Here is a 20,837-nt window from a genome sequence, read left to right as displayed (position 1 = left end):
CTTTGAAGTGGAGCTTGATATCAGAGGGATTCTTCTAGGTCGTCTGAACGACGTTGATGACACGGAAAGCCTTTTGTCACCGATTTGGGCCGTCTAAAGCTTTTAGTTCCAGTCGTCAAAATGGACAAGAACTAACTGAGTGCGTAAAAACATTTTCCATTCAGAGAGGAGGATAGGCGAGCTTTAAAGAGGTTGTTTCATTAGCGGAGTTAAAACATGAGGTCTTTTTTTCTTCTGCAGGGACAGATCAAAGAAAAAATGGCCTTTGGTTTCATTTAGAAGCGAGGAGAAATAAATCCGCTGTAATAATTTACGACTTCTGCGAAATATAAACAGCCTGTGTGCAGTTAGAAAGTACAAGTAACTCTGAGTGTGTGTGGGGGGGGGGGGTTTAAGTGAAATGCACGTGAGGACTTCATGTTTTTTATGGTAAAAGTTCGTTTTCCATCGTGCAGACACTGGATACTCTAACATCTGATCCTCCAGCTGATCTGATATCAGCTCTGGGATCAAGAATCAGGAACAAGTGTGTGTGTGCGTGTGTGTGTGTGTGTGTGTGTGTGTGCGTGTGCGTGTGTGTGTGTGTATACGTGTGATTGCGTGGCTATACATTTTACGCGTGTGTGTGTGTGTGTGCCAAAAACAGAGAGCCTCAATTTGAGCTGCAACACGAACGAGTCCCAAACAGGAAGCTGTGTTGCAGTTCTTAGCAGATATATTAATTGCAGGATAGATTTTCCTTTTTAAAGAAACGAAGGGGGAGGTTTTAAACTTCCAAATGCAACAAAAAAAAGAAAAGAAAATGAATCCATTTCGTCCTCACGAGGCCCTCTCTGGCTCATTTGAGTGTGAAATATCATTTCTTTGTAAAATAATGGAGGCGGTAATCCTACTTCCGGAAACTGTCCGGCATTATTGAACAAAACCCTTTTAATAGGGGGATTAGCAGTCTAGGAGTAAAAGCCTCGCCCCCCCCTCCCACACCACTCCCCTCTTTCCTCCACGCCCCCCCCCCCCCCCCCATGCTCCAACACCGCCACCATCAGCACCTCCAACACCAGCCAGGTCATAATTATCAGGAATGAAGTGGCCGACATTGGCAGGACAAATAAAAGGAGAGACAGGTGCAATACAGAGCCACAAACAGACCGGAAATCAGTTGAGAGTGGGTATTATAGCTTAGAAAAAATGCATTGACTTTACTATTAATTCATATCAGTAACAGCATAGTTTAGATGCATAAAAAATGGCTGCAAATTTAGTTTTCCTCCTTTTAAATATTATAGGATTTTTTTTCTTCGCAAAGGAGCATTACAGGAGGCACACCCCAGGAACAGACCGGAAATCAGGTATAACAAAGCTGGCTTAATGGGAAAAATAATGCACTGATTTTACTATCTTATTGTCAGTAAATACATATATTAGATGTATTAAATATGGCTTTAAAAACTCCCATTAGAGCACTAAATTACAGTTTTTTTCTCCATTGAAATATTAGGTATTTCTTCGTGCTAAAGGAGCATTCCACTTTATTTCTCTGATGCAGGGTGCAGAGGTCAAAAGAGGCAAACACCACCGTAAAGCTTGTTATGAATATTAACTATGATATTATTCTGATAGTGTTAGTTTCCAGAGGGGGGCGGGGGGGTTTACCAGATCACTGCGATGTATAGGCTCCACTATGAGCTTCCGTCATAAAGATTTATGAGACCCTTTAAATCTGAATTAACTGTACTCCGTTTATAAAGGCAGGTTTAAGGCTACACCCTGCGGTAGCTTTTGTATATAGCAGGCCCACATAAGTCACTATCAAGAGAGGGAACAAATCAGAGGCAGTAAGACCTTCTACACCCCCCATGTTTCAGGATTACCGTCATCCAAGTTATTTTACTCTCACAGAAGAACCAGAATCAGCCCCCCAGCAGCTATAGGCCCGAACACGGGTCCCTAACAGCCTCCACATTATCAGGCAGAATGTGCCACATACTTCACACCTGCACCCTGAATAGCAGCTCCTTTCAGGGGGTGATACGCCTGTTGGCCCTGCACGGCTCAATGCAGCTGCATGAATGAGTTGTGCCTCTTTTGATCCAACATCTCCTCCTGCATTTGCTCAGATATCTAGTTAGCAGCAGCTATGATCACTTCCCTTCATTAATGCACTTTCATTATGTGCACAGGAACTTGTTGCTGCAACAAACATATACATCTGTATGTTGTTGACGTCAATTCAGGAGGCAAATATGGGGATTTTAATGAAATTCACAATTTATTTGCACACTATATTCCTTCCAGCACATTTCTGAACATGAGGTGTTTAAAAAAAGAAATCACAACTAAATACAATTATTTCAAAATATAATATTTAAATGTAAGAGTTTAGCCCTACACACTGTCTTGCAGGCAGTTTTAGCTATTTAGTTAGCAGCTACTATGTGATGACTTATTATTGTTATTATATATATATTATTATGTGCAGAGGAACTTGTTGCTGCAACAAACACATCTAAATATTGTTGACGTCAATTCAGGAGGAAACTATGAGGATTTAAAATGAAAAAACGGGATTTTTTGTAATTATCAATTTCTTTGCACACCACCCTGCTTATTTCTCAACACTAGTCAATGAAACAAATCACAACAAACATTTAAAAACCTAATATTTAAATTTAAGAACTAAGCCCTGCGCAGTGTCTTGTAGGCAAACTTCACAGTATTAAAGTGGCCCATGCATCACGCAGGATAAATGAATCTGGATTTGAGGACTTGCCCTTTGGCGATTAAGTCGATCTGACGTACAGTAATTCATCATAACTGGAATCTATCATGTTCTGCTGACCCCTGCGTGATCTGAGTGTTTGTGACACTAATATCTGAGAAAAGCAGCGAACAGGTGTGAAAGAATAAATATGAAATCCTGCCAAAGACAGACACTGTTTTGTGGTTAAAGTTTCAGCCCTGGACAAAAACAACTCAGGGACTTGAGAAGTTGCTGTAGAAATAAAAATAAAAAAACGATTATCCTGGAAGTGGTTCACAAACAAGGAAATGAACCGTTTTAGGACAAACACCCTCCTACTGATTTAGCCAAAGCCATAATGGCAAAAGTGCGTTTATACAGTCGATAAAGGAGACAGTATATCATCATATATCAAAGTAACACATATTAGGAGATGCAAATGCTGCCAGCATTATGAATCATTGCTCTGTCTGCACTATTTCACACGTCAGATGGGAAATATGTTCCAAAACGCACAGTTTGAGGAGACACATAATGCAGTGATCAGTGTTGCAGTGTGGAGGACTTTGGGTCATTTCGCCACCTCCCGCAGTAACACATTATGCCTCTCATATTTACATACTCTTTAATATTTGTCAAACATTCATAAATTACAAACTAATGAAATGTTCGACGGTCCTTGGAGATGGAGCTAATGAAGACTTTTTTTCCTCCGTTTTGACACATCTTTGTTAGGTTTAATGCCATTCTGTGTCTCATGGTCTATTAACTATTATTATACTTATGTCAGGACACCGCTGACACGTTACGACACGAGGATCACCTGCTGGAGGTGGGCACGCCATGGGATATAAATGGCCTCCATCTATAACGCCAGTAGCCTGTATAAAAAGCATTACATGTGACTGGGATTATTAGTGTACATTTCCTGCAGGAATTACGCACGGAAATACACCTTCAAAATGTGTATTTGTTTAAATTCAATCGAAATTATTTGCTTTATTTTGAAAAGTATGAATTGAATTATGTTTTAATTTGAAAAATATAAATACAATTATGTTTTGTTTGGAAAAATATGAATACAATTATGTTTTATTTGGAAAAATACAAATGTAATACATTATTTTTTCAACGTTTTAATTTTTAGAAAGAAACCCCGTAATGACTGATTTATTAAAATGATTTTTTTGTGTCACCACTACAGCGTCAAGAGACTCTCAAAGCCCTGAACCAAACGAAGAAAGAAAGAGAGACAGAGGAGGGGGAGATATTAATTATGAAACGGTGTGGATTTAATTTCCGCCCAGGCCAAAGCTTTTATTTATTCATTCGTTCTTATTATTTCTCTCTCTCTCTTTGACCCACATCCCCGCGCTAAAACCTGATCAAAACCGATGCACGAACTTGAAGCACTTTGAAATGCATTGAATGAATGGGAGGTATTGTCAGCGCAACAATATAGATCCTTGGAGACGTGTTTATTTGACAGAGCAAATCCCCAGTGTGTCAAGGTTGTCATATTCCCCTCAATGTCCAATGCAAATGTCGCGCCATAATCAGATGCAGCAGCATGACGCGTTTATTACTTTGTCAATCATTTTGATACGACAGTATTGAAACAAAGCGGTAATAGAATTAAAGGAAAGCCTTTCAATTGGACGTGTAAAGCATATGTGGAGAGGTCAGAGGGTCTCTATCTGTCCGTTCATTTCAGCTGTACTAATAATAACACTTTTTACGCATGCATTTTGCGTAAAAATATGGAGTCTCCAAGAAGAATTAAAGGCACTTGATTCTGTCCAGAGAAACACAAAGCAGGACTTTTCATTTAAATTATTCCTACTTCAACACAGCGAGGCTTATCCTCCTTGTCCATGAGTTAATTCATCAAAAGGAAAAAGTTTCAATACGATTTTTTTTTTCCTGGGTTACAATAATAAGTCGACCACTGCGACATTCTCTGAGCTCAGACTATCTTCATAATACTGATGTGTGTAGCCTAGGAGACTCGGAGCAGCAGCAAGTCCACAGGGTTCATGTGTCTCCAAATTAGGGCTGGATACTACATTTGTATTTGTTTATACCAAGGAAAATATATCCTTGTTATACTGTTTTGAAAATACTTATTGAGGCCACTAAAGGAACAGCTTGTTTGTTGCATATGGCCACGCTTTATTTCTGAGTCACTTTAATTTGGAACCAATTGGAGACCAACATTTGCTATTTTTGTTTTGCTTTACAGACTATCTTCATAATACTGATGTGTGTAGGAGACTCAGAGCAGCAGCAAGTCCACAGGGTTCATATGTCTCCAAATTAAGGCTGGATACTACATTTTTTTTATTATTCTAAGCGGAAAATATATCCTTGTTATACTGTTTTGAAAATACTTATTGAGGCCACTAAGGGAACAGCTTGCTGGACTTTTAGTTTGTTGCATATCAAAGCTTTATTTCTGAGTCAGTTGAATTTGGAACCAATTGGAGACCAACAAATGCTAGTTTTCTAAAATGTTGGTGTCCACAGGGTTTATTTATGTCTCCAAATGAAGGCTGGACACTATTCCATTTTGAATTCTAAGGAATATATGCAAATGATAAGCACAACCAGGAGAAGCCAAGGTAAGTGTCTTCCCCCCCCCTCACATTATTACACACATAAATGATATGTGAGTGTGTTAAGAGCTGTCAGGAAATCAGCCTCTCCTTACCCAACGTTAAGGCTGTCTAATTTCTAGGCATAATTAACTTTATGCTCAAAATCAATTGTTTCCTGTACACAGCCAGGGTCCAGGACGGCAAGCAGTGAGAGGCCTATTTGAGCATGTGAGAAAGCAGGAAGCAGCCCTACCTGCCACTCATTAAGCCACAAAAACTCAATACAAAGAAGGGGGGGGGGGGAGGATTAGACCTGCTCGTTATACCTGCCGTGCAATTAACACTACTTATTCCTCTAATCCCTCTGTTCTAGAAATAATTGAACTTGCAGTAAAAAACACGCAATGCCTAAATTGTGGAAAATGCATGTTTTTGGGGGGCATTATAATTAGAATAATAATAATGATGTTTATTATATCTCTTTCTATAGCTTAGATACATGGACTCCTGCATGTATTGGTCACTTACAATACTCTTGTTTTTTGACCTTAAGTTGAAGGAGCTTAGGACTTCCTCTACATTGTAACTCCTAATAAAGCCTTCTCTTTCTGTGGGGAGGGTCCTTTAAGGAGCCTTGATTGTAGAATACTCTTCCTCTTAATTTCCTTTTGGAGCATCTTCCTCCTCCTCCTTCTCCTCCTCCTCCTCCTCCTCCTCATGTAATCACATCCCCTATAGAGACGGAGGTGCTGCTGCTCTTTGTCCCCGTTGTGTTGAAGGTGAATCGGAGCACACTTGAACTGAAAGAGGACTTGACCTTTGCCTTTATGTTTTCCCCCCAATGTTTGTCTAAATCACAATTGTCTTTTGTGCGGGACATGCGCTGCCGTGACGCGTCCCTTTCAGAGGACGGATGTTTGCAGGGAGACGGGAGGAGAGGACTACGGTGGCCCGGAGGGGTTTGGAAACTTTTGGGGGATTTGATCATAAAGAAAACACTCAAATATATATAAAAAAGAAACAAAGCAATCTGTAGAGGAACCAGAATGTATTGCAAGCGTCTGATAACTATATGGAAGAAGGACTTGAGGAACAGATATACAGTGTACAAATACTCAGTAAAAGTCCTGCATTGATGAACTAAAGTAAAAGTACTCATTCTGCAGTATAATGAATACAAAGCAATCTGTAGAGCAGGGGGGTCAAACTCAAATACACAGTGGGCCAAAATAAAAAAATGGGTACTAGTCGAGGGCCGGACTGGTTCAATGTTTATTGCACAACTTATTGAAATGAACTTATTGCACATATTAAACCTGGAACTAACAAAGCTTAAATGATTGCCTATAAAAACAACATTAAACATTAAATAATCAGTTGCATTCATTTCTTATGGCTCCATCTGCAGCTTTTCCAGAGTCATTTCTTATGATTACATTTCTCCACAGGCCAACAACAGCTTCAAAAAAACTATTTCCCTCAAAGAACAAACCAAACATGCCCTGTTGTCTCAAGAAAGAAAGTGCAGAAGGAAACATCCATTAAACTCAGTGTGCTGCTCTGTGATGCTAGTTCAAGCCAGATACTTGGCATCTCATCTTGGGTGCAAGTTCATCAATGTTTGGGGTCAGGCTCTGAGCTGAGGAAACCCTCAGGATGGAGTGAAGGTGTGCGTGCAATATACCGGCGGGCCAGATCTAATAGTAATTAGAAATGATCCTGCGGGCCGAAATTAAATCCACCAAGGGCCTGATTTGGCCCCCGGGCCTTGAGTTTGACACATGTGCTTTAGAGGAACCATCCTTAGAAGTACTACAAGTTTCTGAACTATAGGCCGACATCGAAGACGTTTTTGGAGTAAAAGTAGCAATACTACTGTGTACAAATACTCAGATACAAGGCCTGCATTCAAAATTCCACTTAAGTAAAAGTACAAACGTCTTGGCAGCTAAATATACTTTTACTACAGAAGGTAAAAGTACTTCTCATGCAGAATGGTACGTTTCAGAGGCATATTGTTTTATCATTATTGATGCATCTGTGTGTTTAATGTTGCACTTGGTAAAAGTGGTTTGTTTAAATGACTTGCTGCTCAGTTGATTAACCTTTAATTATCTGTGTATTGATATATTTTGGATTTATGATCAAATCTGCAAAGTAGCTGGAAGTAGTAAAAAGTACACTGTGTCCAAAATGTAGTGGAGTAGAAGTATAACGCCACATAACATGGAAATGGTTCTTACTGTACTCTGATCATATGCACACACACACACACACACACACACACACACACACACACACACACACACACACACACACACACACACACACACACACACACACACACACACACACACACACACACACACACACACACACACACACACACACACACACACACACACACACACACACACACACACACACACACACACACCACTGTAAAGACATAATCTACAAAATCTGGAGAAATTAAATGTGTTTTTCAATTTTTTTGTATTAATTAAATTCATGTTCTAACATATATAGGCGAGCGATAATTCCAATAACATAACACTAAATTATATTATATATATATGACTAAATATCTAAATAATCAATGTTTAGCTTTACACTTTCCGTCTGAATTAAAGTACTTTATTCTTTTGAAATGTCTTAATTTTCTAAAATAATCTGGGGTGGCTTCTGAATAAAAGTCCAAGGGTTCAATTTTTCGGTTTTCCATCATTTTGAGATGCAAACAATTAAAAATAGAAATAATAATGTATCTTAAAATCATAAAACATAATCATTTTGACACATGTAGTCCATGCAAGGCCTGCCAATCCCAAATCTATACACATGTTCTGAGTTTTAGTGCTCGGGCTCCCCACTGCAACGCCATTACACCGTGCATGAAATATGACTCGTGTCAATACCTACAATATAATAAATCAGTGAAAAAAAGAGAATTCCATGCATGCATGCAGAAACGTGTGGCATGCAGAGGGGGGGGGGGTTACTGCAGAGTGGGTCAGACCCTCCTCTTCCAACAGACTTTTGACACATTGCAACACTCTCAATTTTCACAGTATCTTTATTTGTGTGTTGCAGCCACTCTCAGCACTCACTCAGTAAGCTGCGGGGAAGTTGCTTGGGAGCGATAGAAATACTAACGGAGCCAGTAAAGCGCTGCTGTTTATGACGGGGGGGGGGGGGGGGGGGGGGGACACGATGGCGGCGCTGCAGCCTATAAGGGAGCAGGAATGTGTCCATTTATCACCGGTGGCAGTGTGTGAGATGACATGGGAAACAGAGACAGCAGAGCTCTCTTTCTTCATCTGTGAGACCATGTTAATATAATCTATGTGTGAGATTTGAGATTCTGAGAACCACAAGAGTGAGGCCTCTCCAAGTTGAGTTTAAATTGCAGGAATGATGAAAGTTGATGCTTTGTTAAATTAAATGCATTCCACATATACACACTGACACTTAGCGGTGTACTTCTTAAAGTTACCAGGGCCTTGTGATCTCAAATAATGCATAAAAGTCCCTTAAACCACAGAACAAATGTGTACAAATTTGAACATACGGCCACCATATGCAACTACTCATTTGACTACTTTAAATAAATGTATTGGCACCGCTCTGCCAGTTTAATCAACTTTGGGTTTAGTAAGTGTACGTTTTAATGTTATTTTTGAATGGTGAACTTAAGTAGGCAGACATGGTTTGTTTTGCCACATCCGAGAGCCTTGAAAAGACGATTTAGAATATGATGGCACAAATATACTGATATATACAGAGGCTTGGGAGATAACAGTGTTAGGCAGGTTTTGATCCTAAATATCTTGTTTCTTTCTTCTTTTCTAAGGTGTTCTGTCATCTTACATCATTCCTTTCTGTGAAATACATCTTATTGATATTTCCTTTAGCTGCAGCTTCCCTTAAACTCTTGTTTGCTGTTCTGGCTCAGAGGTGCAGATCAGAGGGTGAGACCATGGATCACACACACTGTGTCAAATGGAAAAGCCCCCGCGAGACATGAGGAATATCATAATTAATGAGTAGGGCGGATTTCAAATGTACACTCTTACGGCCTTGAGGGCACTTTCTCAGTTATATTTCCCCCCGTTTGCACGATAATTAAATGCTATATATAGTCTATTGTACCTCCTTAGGAAGGTGAATATATGGAAACAGATGTCAGAATACGCAATGAAGTGAGTATTACAAATATTGTGAATCTAAATTGCAAAGGACTATTTCTTTACTCAAACTGCATGATGCTTAAAAAATAGTAAATGTAATATTATGGCACGTTTTTAAATGGTTTTATCTTGAGAAATGACAGTGGAGGGAGTCCTTGCAGTTGTTGCATTTATGGCTTGTTCTCATAATCCTTTTCTGTCTGTTTTTCTAACTGGGACTGGATTGGTCTATCATCTCCTTAGGAAGTAGAATATGTGAGTTTACTTCATGCATATTAAACATAATTTTTAATATTTTGCAAAGGACAATTTATTTGTTCAAAGAGTAGCTGCTTGATGCATACACAAAAGAAAAAGTTATATATGGGCACTTTAAAAAAAATTATATTTGAATGGGTTGCACTTCAAATCATATTCTGTCTTTCTGCTTTTTTCTAACTGGGAATGGGACTGGATTTGGGTGGGGGGGGGCTGCTCTATCATCTCCATAACTTTGTTCCTCTCGGTCTGCAGATCAAAGGCCTGTGGGATTGGGGTCCTGAAGATGTACATTGTTGGGCTGACAGGGCGACAAAGCGCGGAGAAAGCGTGGTGTATCAGACATGTCAGGCCCCGAAAGGAGAGGGAGGAGAGGGAGGAGCGAGGCCTGGGTGTCGATTTAATTCCCCGACTGACTGCAGGAATTTGGAGCTTTTTTAGCCAAAAAAAAGTCCCCTCAGTATAAGTCCAGTTAGCATGTGCTGCATGGATGAAGAGGGATGTTTGCTAACATGGGGGAGTTAATAGAGTCCAAATGTGTTTGCAGAGTAAACATGGAGCAGACTCTGAATTTGAGATGCAGATATAAATATTCAGGGTTTTATCCCAGCTGTGCGCGTATTTAAAGTAATTTGGCGACTTTCTAGTAATTTCAGAAACTTTGCCATGAATTGAGGTACCCTAAAACCCCCCCAAAAAGTAAAATCTCACGTGTGAGACTCGTCCCTGCAACCTGCTGCTCCTACAAAGACTTTAAAAGTGTCCGAAGTGACTGGAGCTGATGAGACAGTCCCAGAATAAATATTGGTATTCATTTGAGAAATGAGGATTTGAACAAGGAAGACAAAACCCGACACACACAAAAAAAAAACCAAGCATGAATGAAAGTATTGTCCCCCCCCGGCTTTGAAATTCTGATTCACCATATCATAACCCCCGCGAGGAGAAAAGCATCAATATCCCCGCGCAAAGGACGCGTTTCTATGGAAGAGTGAAGAATCTTAGCGCAGAGCAGATCTGGCGCAGGGGGAAGAGAAGGCCGAAGAAAGGGATCAAAGGCTCGCGACAACAAGGCTTTCTGCGCGAGGGAAGATGGACGAGGGTGACTTTTAAGTCTTGGGGAGGTTTTGGAGACTTTTTCTGCAGCCCGTGTCTCTGAGAGGGGCTTTAAAAGCACTTTCGTTTGAGTTTTTTTATTAATTCAGTTTAAACTCTATTTTTTTTGGCAGAATGATTACCTGACATATTTATTCGTTCAAACAGAGAAGCAAATAGCTCATGTTATTTTTGTATTTCTACGATATCTTTATTTATTTCCTTATTATCGTTTTAATATTATCCCTGTGTATATTGCCATGTGTTTCTCTCTTATTCTGCTGCTACTATAACACCTGAATTTCCCTATAAACAAAGCTCCACCTTATCTGTTATTTAAAAAGGAATTTTAAAAATAAAAACAAAGACGATTTACGGACTTTTAGTTTTATATCCTGCTCTCCAAAATGGCACGTTTACGCATCATGAGTAAAGGGTTATATTATATAAATAGACACAGTGTGGTTTTAAATCAGCCCACCTAACCTGGGAGATAAATAAAGCCATAATAAAGTGCAGTATTTCTCCCGCTGTATCGAACTGTGAACGCAGGCCCTGCAGAGCTGACACGTCTCAATACAGGCCCATCACGCACATTTTCATCCATGCGCCCTTTCAGGTACCCGGACACGCATAGAAACAACACTAAAGTAAACAGGACTAACAGGAGACTAGTCCCTTTGTTGTTCCACAGGCAGCTGCCCGGCCCTCCATTATCCCGGAGCAGACTGACCGCATCCTCCCCACCGCCCCCCCACCAGCCCGCTGCACAAAAAGAGAGGGATGTTCTGCTTGCATGGGTAACACTGTCGTTCCAGCCCTTAGCAGTCCTCTTACTCCCCATTGAAAGGAGTGGGAGTAGTGGACACAGCCTGATCTGAGGAGCACAAAGGCTCTCCGTAGAGTCCCATTGGAGTGAAAGGAATGGAGGGGCTGGAGATTTGTGAAAGAGGGTCGGGAGATTTAGAGGGAGAACGGAAGTTTTGTTGTTGTGCTTGATTTCCCTGCCTAACTAGGGATGGAGTGGCTGGATAAACCCACTTACACTCAGTGTGCTCACCTTTTAATAAGCAGAGGGGAGTTTGCTCACCTGTTCAGCCTGGTGGATATAAAAAAAATATCTAATGTAATCCATTTTGTTGGTTTCTTATTTCATGTTAGTACCTCAAACCTCGTAAAAATTCATATTTGTCAACTGGCATATGGTCATCTGTGTGATATTGAATAAACTGTCATAATTATAAGGCCCAAAACATGATATTCTGATCTGCTACTTTGAATATTGTGCACTTTCCACTTTACTTAATACTGTTTTACTCTTGTCTTTATCTGTACTGTGTCTTTTAATGTGGGACAAATAAAGGATATCTGATTCTAAAACAGATATTATTCCTCGGATTTATTCCCCCAACAGCTCAGATTATAATATAGATTATATTTTTCTACAGGCATAGGGAACCGACACATGGTTTCTGTGCATTTTCAATAAGCTGTCTTAATTATAAGGCTCAAAACATGATATTCTGATCTGCTACTAGTCTCTTTTACTTTGAATATTCATTTTCTTATTGTATTAATGTGCCACTTTACCTAATAGCGTTTCACTTTTGTCTTTATCAATCATTTCCCTTGCTGCAACAATGTAAACTTCCCATGTGGGACGAAGAAAAGGAATAAAAAGAGGGCTTATTATTCTTCAATTTCTCCCCCAACGCTTCAGATTTCTGCATATGAACGCAAAACGTTGAGCATAAACAACATGAATGTGTTTAAAAAGGGCCACACATTTTAATGACCATCAATGAGAGATTATGGGACACATGTTAGATGATGAGATGGTGGCCGGGCAGAGGTGGGAATGTGTGTGTGCCCTCGGGGAGTCCCATGCTGGCAGGGTTTATGTGGACACACACACTTTCAACAAGGATTGAATATGACCCTGTTATTTCAAAATGGCCTCCTGATTTATACCCATCAAGGTTTAAAGGGGCCTGTCACCTCGGCTGAAATAGAGGTGTTGACAGACACACTTGACAGCTTCTCCCTCACACTGTTTTAATGTTGAACGCTGTGATGGGGGACAATATTCTTTTGTTGCTCTCACTTCCTGTCTGGGTCAACATGTTGCATAAAATACATGAAACGTGCTTCTTTTGAGGCCTTGGGACTGGTTGATGACCTGAGCAGATGAAGCAGGGTGACGTCAGGCTCCTGGCAGCACAGACCAGGTTTGACATTTCATATTGCACTATCCATGTCCTAGCCTACTATAAATTGCAGGGTACACCCGAGTGAATAAAAGCTGGTTTCAACACGGTGCCATGGGAGTGAAATCCTCCTGAGAAATCCTCTTTGAAGGCACATTCCTTCAGGTCACAGTGCACACAACGCACAGTCGTGCCGTTTCATCCCCATCAACATTTGTGTGGGCGACACAGCCGCCCCGAGGCTAAAAGAAACACGCTCGGGATTTCTCAGTCTATAGTTAGCAAAGGCCAGCTCCTCTGGCTCCACTGAGCAGAGACAGGCCTGACATCAGCACACGCTGCTCTCTGATTGGTGCACGGGATAAACAGCAAAAAAAACTGCAAAATCAGAAAGGTTTCAACGTGTTTGCACTGTAATGGAGATTCATTATTGGTGTGCTTAAGCTATGCACAGCAGGTCTGGAGCACATTGTGTAAATAAAGGAGACCCTGTGTTTTGCTAGCAGGTCCTTCCAGACTGTGCTATTTTAACTCTGCGCTGCATACTGTGTCGTTGCCCGCACTTATAAAGCCTCTTGTGTTATAATTACATCATCTCGAGCCTTGTCATTCAGACACTAGCATGTGAAGCATGTAAACTCCATGGCCGGCTATATATCAGCCTGCTTTGTTTGACATTTATACACAGCCATGCTCTTGTGTAATTATGAGCTTACTGTTCTGTCAAATATTTAACGCGTTGTAAAACAGTCGGCTATTTATAAAGTACAGTGGATGGTGCACAGCTATTTGTGTGAGAGGAAGAGAGCAGAGTGTAATCCCTGACATGTGCACAGTAAACATGATTATGGTTGTAGCTGAGCGAGTGTTTAAGATGCCAGCAGACATCGATAACTCATCACACTCAAAAATCATCACCCGTATAATATGGAACAGAGCATTTTGCAAAAGTTAAATTTGACAAATGTTAAGCGTTCGTAGCCTGGATTGAACCCTGGGAATTGCAAGGTGATCCTTTCAATTAAGAAACAAATCAATGCAGGATTATTAAATTAGGAGTAAAGGTCATACACACCAATCTATACCTCAGTTACAGAGCGAACGTTCTTTAGCAGCATCATTCAAATGAGGTTTTAACAGTAAAAAAAGTATATATTTGCATCCTTTAGATCGGCCTTTTACCATTTGATGTAAGGGTTTGTTTAGTACTTTATTTGTAGTTTAGTTAAACGCGATGAATTTGTGACCATATTAACATTTATTTTGAAAAGCCACTAGTAGCTTCCCGCACAGATGTACACTTTAAGGTAACACTTTATATTGAGGTACACATATTCACCATCATAGTTGTTAATTAACATGCATATTAGCAATATATTGGCTCTTTATTAGTCCTTATAAAATACTTATTAATGCATGACCATATTCTACAAGTCTTTCCTCAATAACCCTCTAAAGCAGGGGTGTCAAACTCAATTTCATCACGGGCCACATCAGCATTATGGTTGCACTCAAAGGGCTGGTTGTAACTTTAAGACTATATCATTAATTAATATAACTTCATAATTAACTACGTCTGAAAGCAGAAGTCTAGAGCAAATAATTGCAAGTCTCTTCAGTAAGAATGTCACAATACGATTTTAAAAGAAAAGCCACATTCTGGAAAAACATTGATTGTGACATTTTGAAAAAGAGAAGTGACATTTTGAAAAAAAAATCTATTTATGAGAAAAAGGCTAATTCTAAGAAAAAAGGCATATTTGGACAAAAAAAGTAAAATTCTGAGAAAAAGTCAAATTTGAGATGCATTGTGGGACATGTCGTTTATGGGCAACGTGCTTCTGTAAAGTAGCATGTAACCGTATAATAAACATATTATATTCTTTGCAAGCTCTTGTGGGGCCACAGAAAATGAAGTCGCAGGCCGGATTTGGCCCCCGGGCCTTGAGTTTGACACGCCTGCTCTAATGAGTGCTTATTTATTGCAAGTTAGGAAGTTGTTGTACATGAGTTTTGGTCTTAATATGCTCAATATGGGCCGAATAAGGCAGCAGTACCACAAGAATAGTAATTCTCCCACAATAACACTTAACAAATAGGATCTATTCTTATGTAATTTGAATCAAAGTTATGTAGAAGTATAGAGTATAGTATATCGTTTCATTGGGGAATATCAGGTGTGTTGCAACAGGTTTTTTACTTTCAACAAATACAAAAAAAAGGTTCTCTGAAGGCACCATTGCAATGTGACAAAGAGCATTTACTAAAGTACGAAGCTCAAGCAAAAATCGATTCCACTACAGTTAAAGGTCACCTATCATGCTATTTTTAGGCAATAGCATAGGTCTCAGATATATAAAAATATATAAAAAACATGTCTATGAAGTGTTTTGCTCAAAATACCAAACAGATCACCCATTCTAGCCATGCCTCATATCCCTCTATTTCACTTCCTGTTTCAAAAGTGATGATTTGGGGAATAAAGCTTTAAAAAATAAAAGAATTGATAACAAATAAAAAAGAGGGGTCTGAGCTCATGCGGGACCCGGCAGCTACTGTCTAAACTAAATACTGCCGTGATGAAACGCCATATCATGGATTATCAAGGATTATTTCTGAAACAGTCTGGAGCTCAAAGGCTTTCTCTCTTGCCGGTTATACCACAAGGTGAGTTCCTTTTTATTTCCTGCTTCTTCACACACATGCTCTCCAGTACAGGTTAGCTCTGGGTGTTAGCGATGCTAATGTAAACACCAACCATATGACGTCCAAAACAGTCGGGCATTGTTTCTGATAGCAACGTTTCTGATAGGGCCGTGGGTCCACATTTCAGATATTACGTCATATCGGACGCAAATCTGGATCAGCTCCGTTTTTAGAGATTTGGGTACGGAGGAAAAGAGAGAGGGTTTTATTTTCTGACGCTGCGTGAGTTCCCTGACACACCGGGGACACATGTTTAAAAGACATCAAAAAGTGCATTTTGCCTGATAGGTCCCCTTTAAGATGGTACTATTGAACTTTTTCTTAACTCACTTTTAGATTAAGATGTTGTATAGACAACATATAGCTCATCAATGGCCTATTTTTACAGATATGCATCACAATGACATATGTGTAAAGACCATGTAGAGCAGGGGTCTCAAACTCAAGGCCCGGGGGCCAAATCCGGCCCGCGACTTCATTTTATGTGGCCCCGCAAGAGCTTGCAAAGAATGTAATACGTTTATTATACGGTTACATGCTACTTTACAGAAGCAGGTTGCCCATAAACTACATGTCCCAGAATGCATCTCGTTTTGTGACATGTGCACTGAAGAGACTTGCAATTATTTGCCCTGGACTTCTGCTTTCAGACGTAGTTAATTACTAAGTTATTATCCTATCCGATAATAATCCAATTCAGAGGCAATAATGTAATATAATACATTATTTTATATATATATTATATATTTATATAGTTACAACCGACCCTTTGAGTGCAACCTTTATGCGAATGTGGCCCGCGATGAAATTGAGTTTGACACCCCTGATGTAGAGATTAGCTTAATCTCAACCAACTACAACAGTAACATTCACATCAGCAATAATAATGTGTCCTTTCTATTTAAGTCTGATATCTTGACAGCTCTAATTAGCAAGATTTGCCAAAGTGTTTTAACAATGTAACAAGACTGTGAATCCAACTCAAACTTTTAATTCTGTCTTCTAGTCACTAATTGGTCAGAACCAAATAAGTACAAATCTTTAAGTGTATTTCCTTTCCACTTCTTGATATCCAATGTAATGTCAAAAGGCAACTGCTGCATCTCTCCATATATCTGAGAGGCCTGTTGGTCAGTGCGAGGCCACAGAGAAAGTAATGCTGAACACATGGTGGCTGAGTCCGGCCAACATGTCAGATCCCACCACGGGGAACTTGACGTGTGGGAATAGAGGCTCCATGCATGGTCGCCATGCATTGGCCCTTACGTTTTGCACATGTAGGTAAACAATCCCGCCTCGTCTGCTGAGAGGCCTGCGTTTATACATGGGTGCAGAACATGTGTTGCGGCCAAAGTCGCATCAAAGGTCACTAAGCTATGCTTTGAACACTTCAAAGCCGGGGGATGAGACTGTAGCTTTTAAGTTTTATGGCAGGTGTAAGCAGGGGTTGCTGACCAGCCCAGGGTGGTCTGCAGGCTGCTGGTGGTTAGCATGGTAGAGCTGGTGGTGGAGGGCCGAGGCATCGGGGGCAGGGACATCCCAACAGCCTGTGTCCATACAGAAGGCCACATTTGGAGTCCTTGGATCTGAAAGGGTTCCTGGGAGCAGACTGGACGCAGGCAGACGTCCACTTCAAGGGTCTCTGGTTTCAGAGGACCACAGCAGGGTTCGTCTCAGGCCCGCGTCACTCCCGTTTGGAGACAGATACACTGGCGTTGAGGCCAAAGCCTGATGACCATTCCACAGAGTGACCACCACCCTGCAGCCTCCCTGACAGAGCAGAAACAGACCCTGGAGCAAGTTCAAAGGATCCAAACGGGGTCTCGCCAAAGTTCATTTACCGGAGTTCATTCATCTCAGCACCTGATGGGGTTCACTGCCTCTGGTTTCGAGAGGCGTTTCAGTTTAAAGTGCGAGACTTCAAAGGTGGCGACGTTATTATGACTTCTTATTCAAAATGTGTCTGCAGGCAGTCAGATGTGTTGCTAACCGTCCCTCTGTGGTGTTTACTCTCTCTTAAGGACCATCCAATCTGCTGCTGATGATGGAAAAACATCTATTTCCAGATATTACTTTCCCGAGCTCATTCTTATTTGCTCATGAACGGATTTGTGTGATTAGAGGGAATATTGTGTTAATTTTGGATGGCAGCGTGGATCGCTTTGGTCTCAAACTAAATTACACTAACAAATAAACGTGTAATTCTTACGAGTCAATGTTCTACAACAGAGTGCCAGATTGCATTATGAACATTGAAATTGAAACAAAGTGGGCTAATAACTCCTCCGGTGACAGAGCCGGCTAAATTGATCATTTTGAATGCTTTACAATATCCATAATTATGCGAGTGGAGTACAAGGTGCTGTGCGTCTGGTTGATGGTGCCGGCTGACAGGTCTATAACAGCCCTCGCTCCTAGAGATAGTGGGAGAGCCACATGCACATTGAGAAAAGCCATTACAAGCCCAGGGTGGAGCAGGTGTGTTTGTGGCACTCCACAGATGGCTGGGAGCATTGTTAATGAGAGAATAGTAAACTGAAGTAAACTTTTGCAAAATGGTTTTACCAAATGCATCGCTCTGACTCGTCAAAGCAGTAAAAACGAGAGGTCAAACCACACGTATGATTTCACCGAAAGCAGAGGTAGAAGAAGTACTTAAGATCTTGTACTTAAGTTAAAGTATAAGTAGAAATCCAGGTGTATCTAAAGCCAAGTGTTGAACCTTTTGTTTATCACTAATCCATATCTGCAAAGTTACTAAAGGTACTACAAAAAGTACAATATTTACCTCTGAAATGTAGTGGAGCAGAAGTACAAGTACCTCAAATTGAACTTAAGTACATTACTTGAGCAAATGTACTTAGTCACTTGACACCACTGAATAGCACACAGTGTTGTAGTCTCTATATGAGCAGCTAACTAGCTGAATAACAAGCAGCACAAATGTCACAAGTCTAGTCCAAACATGGCAGACCTCATTCATTAATCGCGCCTGATTAAAACAGAACATTTTGCAACACCCAGAGAAACGTGATCCTCCCAGAGTGTGAGACTTCTCTCCGTGCTGCCGTGCTGAAGTGAGATGATTAAAAGTGCATTACCTGTGTGTGGTGATTCCCTGAATGAGCCATGCTAAATCGCTTGTTTTCTGCGTTGTGATTAATTGGACTTGCAGAGCCACATTTCATAACACACGCTTGGTTTTTCTGTCCCCAGTCATCACCTATTATTAAAGACACATTTTCAATATCTCTCTGGGAGTCCAATTAAGGGATTTCATTGTGACGGTATTTTTCATTTTAATTACTGTACATAGTGCAAGCGTGGACGCATTTCCTTATTTATCAAACAACACAACGTGGAATCGAATTCATCAAGTAAACGGATAGTTAGGTTCTGTAATTGCTGCTTCTTCTTGCCTGAGATCCAAAGTCTGATGAACAATTGAATCATTTCTCCAGCGGAAAATGACTACGCAGCGTATTCATGGTGAGACTGTAAATAATGTGGCGGCTGGAAGGATATATAGCTGAATATGTACTGGTAGTAGATTGTATATAGATAATAAAAGGAATAGGATTTAATTATTATCGTAATCTTAACAATGTCTGCGATATCACACCACAGGTTTCTGAATTACAATAGCTTGTGGGACTTGGCAGGAAACGTATGGGCCGTGCTTTTAATTTCATTTGACCTCATATTGGGCAAACAGTTGGATTCCCTCAATAAGTGGTGTAGTAAAACATAAGTGGATGCCAGCGTTCACAGTCATGCCTCGTGGCCACTGCCCTTCACTGGTGAGTTTGACACTGGCATTCAGGGATTCTCTCTTAATACTTACAAACCCTAAACGCCTCATCGTTGGAGACGCCTGCACTAGTGTTGGAGTTAAGTGGCCTCAAATTGAAATTTCCTGTGGGTTTGTAGCCTGCATATGGAGCCAATAAAAGTCCCGTGGCCCCGAATAAATGTTAATTTTTCTTTTGTGGGTCTGCAGGGTAAGAGAGATGATGACAGTTTCTCCACTAAACATGCAGATATTCTGTGAATAATCATCTCATTTCTTGGAGGAGATTTAATAAATAAAAAACAGTACGGCAATCCTCTTACAGTGATGGTCCCCTAGAAGCGAGGCCCGCAGTAGTGTGAGGCCTCCCATGGCATCCTGCTTAATGCCCAATTTTCATTCAGCATCTATACCACCTCCTTTGTGTGACCCTGCAAATATCCTCTGGGCCTCTTCATTAGTCTCAGGCCTGTGTGCAGAGGCTCTTCAGTTCATTTGCCCCGGCAGGACTGTTTCCCCTACTGGAGATCAGCCTCAGTCCCTCACAGAGGCTCGCTTAAAGCAAATATATAACGGGTTCCTCCATTCCTCACTCCCATCCATTTTGAAGTGCTTCAGCAAATCTCTCACACCACTCATTGGCTTGTTTATGGCCGGCTTTTCTGCTCTGATCTTGTCATGCGCTGGTGATGCGAGCGCCGTGCCGGATCATGGCTATAACAGTTTTTTTTCCCGGCATTGTTTGGCCGACCACTCGCTGCTACAATTGACCTGCGAGTGGAGCTGATGACCAAAGATGACTAACCCCCGGGGAGGCCGAGTCAGGGAAATCATGCGAGAGATGGAGAGAGACAGAGCGGGAGAGCAAGACCGTGCAATCACACACAAACACACACTGTGCTGCGTTTCCACACAGTGTATCTGAGGAGGGATGCCACATTTATGCAGCACCAGGCCGTCATTTCTTTTTGGTTTTCAGGGGCTCCTAGTGAGAAGCTGGCAGGAAGCGGCCGGCTCTGACAGGTGCTGCCACCAACCAGACAGGAGACCCAGGACCGCGCTGGGAGCGTGATCCCAACTTGGCACTGACCACAGCACCAATCACTGGAGCCGCTTTAATTGTGTCACTCTTTGGGGGAAGTGAAAGGCATGGTTGCTCTACCACACTGTTGGGAAAATACTGAATGTTCTCTTCTAATGTCAGAGTCCACATGATAACAAAAGTATCCCAACTGTAGCTGTGTGCATGACAGG

The sequence above is a fragment of the Trematomus bernacchii genome, unplaced genomic scaffold (genome assembly GCF_902827165.1).
Source record: "Trematomus bernacchii unplaced genomic scaffold, fTreBer1.1, whole genome shotgun sequence".
Lineage (NCBI taxonomy): Eukaryota > Metazoa > Chordata > Actinopteri > Perciformes > Nototheniidae > Trematomus > Trematomus bernacchii.
This window is presented reverse-complemented; position numbering follows the sequence as displayed.